Here is a 3553-nt window from a genome sequence, read left to right as displayed (position 1 = left end):
TATAACAGCATCTTTAGTGTAACACAGCAACCTGCTTCTAATTACCAGCGTTTCTTTTAAAACTTCTTCCCACTTATTTTTATATAAATAGTTCTTCATTAACATTGTTTAACGAACATGAAAGGACTTTTATTTCTTATTATTGCTTCTTATTATTATTCAGCAGCCTCTTACGATGGTGTTACCGTGAATCTTTAAATCTTCTGACTCTTACAGAAAGCTCCGACACCGGAGACTCCTTCCGTCAGCGTCTCATAATGCAGCAAACTTCCACGAAGTTCTGTCACGTGAAACGTCATCTGTACGTCACTCGGAGATCATAACTACACCGACTGCTGCGTCAAGGCTCGTTGTTTGACTTGGTGGTAAATATAGAAGGTTAGAAGAGGACTGATAGGTTTGTGTGGTCATTTCATTTCGTTTGTTTTTCCTCGACCATGTGCTTCTGTAAGAATCGAAAATGTTTTTATTTTTTTAATTCACTTTGACAGCTCATTCATTCATTCATCTTCTACCGCTTATGCGAACTACCTCAGGCGTCATCGGGCATCAAGGCAGGATACACCCTGGATGGAGTGCCAACCCATCACAGGGCACACACACACACACACTCTCATTCACTCACACAATCACACACTAGGGACAATTTTTCCAGAGATGCCAATCAACCTACCATGCATGTCTTTGGACCGGGGAGGAAACCAGAGTACCCGGAGGAAACCCCCGAGGCACGGGGAGAACATGCAAACCCCACACACACAAGGCGGAGGTGGGAATCAAACCCCGACCCTGGAGGTGTGAGGCGAACGTGCTAACCACTAAGACACCGTGACCCCCATTTTGACAGCTCGAGTTTATTAAAAGTGAAAACAGATCACAGTCTGTCCTCGTGTCCTCAGGTTCGCCGTAATCGCCCAAAGCTCCGGCCGGCTTACACGCAAACCTGCATCATTTTCCCGCCTTGAATTTCATTTAAAATGCATATTTTACAGAATCTTTGATTGCACGAGGCTACTACATTTAACTGGACTCATGCTACATTAATTCATTTAAGTGCCTCAGGCAAAATATTGTATGATAGAGACATCCATCTGTGCTTTGTTTTTCAATGGCTTTTAGAGATCTGTGTGTGTGTGTGTGTGTGTGTGTGTGTGTGTGTGTGTGTGTGTGTGTGTGTGTGTGTGTGTGTGTGTGTGAGTGAGAGAGAGAGAGAGAGAGAGAGAGAGAGAGAGAGAGAGCATGGTAATTACTGCAGGGATGAATTACGTAGCTTTATGAAGGCTTTAGGAAGCACAGTGGATTTTGATTATATCTCAGATAAACTGTCAATATTTCCTTCGTCTATTCCAACTAATATTTAAAGCCCTGACACTGGAGACTCCTTCTGTACATGATACATAAACATCTATAGACTCCTTCTGTACATGATACATAAACATCTATAGACTCCTTCTGTACATGATACATAAACATCTATAGACTCCTTCTGTACATGATACATAAACATCTATAGACTCCTTCTGTACATGATACATAAACATCTATAGACTCCTTCTGTACATGATACACAAACATCTATAGACTCCTTCTGTACATGATACATAAACATCTATAGACTCCTTCTGTACATGATACATAAACATCTATAGACTCCTTCTGTACATGATACATAAACATCTATAGACTCCTTCTGTACATGATACATAAACATCTATAGACTCCTTCTGTACATGATACATAAACATCTATAGACTCCTTCTGTACATGATACATAAACATCTATAGACTCCTTCTGTACATGATACATAAACATCTATAGACTCCTTCTGTACATGATACATAAACATCTATAGACTCCTTCTGTACATAAACATCTATAGACTCCTTCTGTACATGATACATAAACATCTATAGACTCCTTCTGTACATGATACATAAACATCTATAGACTCCTTCTGTACATGATACATAAACATCTATAGACTCCTTCTGTACATGATACATAAACATCTATAGACTCCTTCTGTACATGATACATAAACATCTATAGACTCCTTCTGTACATGATACATAAACATCTATAGACTCCTTCTGTACATGATACATAAACATCTATAGACTCCTTCTGTACATAAACATCTATAGACTCCTTCTGTACATGATACATAAACATCTATAGACTCCTTCTGTACATGATACATAAACATCTATAGACTCCTTCTGTACATAAACATCTATAGACTCCTTCTGTACATGATACATAAACATCTATAGACTCCTTCTGTACATGATACATAAACATCTATAGACTCCTTCTGTACATAAACATCTATAGACTCCTTCTGTACATGATACATAAACATCTATAGACTCCTTCTGTACATAAACATCTATAGACTCCTTCTGTACATGATACACAAACATCTCCTCATAAATAAATGTTATATCATCTTTAAAGTTCTACACAAATCTCTATGTCAGAGGGTTTCTCCATCAGAGGAAGATAAGAACTCTTAACTATTAATTCCCAGGTTACACTGTGGATGGTGTGTGTGTGTTTGTGTGTGTGTGTGTGTGTGTGTGTGTGGTACAGAATTCCCAGGTTACAGTGTGGATGATGAGTGTGTGTGTGTGTGTGTGTGTGTGTGTGGTACAGAAGAATTCCCAGGTTACAGTGTGGATGATGAGTGTGTGTGTGTGTGTGTGTGTGTGGTACAGAAGAATTCCCTGGTTACACTGTGGATGGTGTGTGTGTGTGTGTGTGTGTGTGTGTGGTACAGAAGAATTCCCTGGTTACACTGTGGATGGTGTGTGTGTGTGTGTGTGTGTGTGTGGTACAGAAGAATTCCCAGGTTACAGTGTGGATGATGTGTGTGTGTGTGTGTGTGTGTGTGTGTGTGTGTGTGTGTGTGGTACAGAAGAATTCCCAGGTTACAGTGTGGATGATGTGTGTGTGTGTGTGTGTGTGTGTGTGTGGTACAGAAGAATTCCCAGGTTACAGTGTGGATGATGTGTGTGTGTGTGTGTGTGTGTGTGTGTGTGTGTGGTACAGAAGAATTCCCAGGTTACAGTGTGGATGATGTGTGTGTGTGTGTGTGTGTGTGTGTGTGTGTGGTACAGAAGAATTCCCAGGTTACAGTGTGGATGATGTGTGTGTGTGTGTGTGTGTGTGTGTGTGTGTGTGTGTGGTACAGAAGAATTCCCAGGTTACAGTGTGGATGATGAGTGTGTGTGTGTGATAATAACAGACATAAACATGAAGCTGTAGATCTGCCCATGAGAGAGCAGTGAGACATGACAGTGAGATAGTCAAGGCAGACAGACACCTGGCCCTCTGTCTCACACACACACTCACTCACTCACTCACTCACACACTCACTCACACACTCACTCACTCACACTCTCACTCACACTCACTCACACACTCACTCACACACTCACTCACACACTCACTCACACACACTCACTCTCTCACGCACTCACTCACACACACACTTACACTCTCACTCACACTCACTCACATACACTTACACTCTCAGTCACTCACACTCTC

Source organism: Tachysurus vachellii, chromosome 10 (genome assembly GCF_030014155.1).
Source record: "Tachysurus vachellii isolate PV-2020 chromosome 10, HZAU_Pvac_v1, whole genome shotgun sequence".
NCBI lineage: Eukaryota > Metazoa > Chordata > Actinopteri > Siluriformes > Bagridae > Tachysurus > Tachysurus vachellii.
This window is presented reverse-complemented; position numbering follows the sequence as displayed.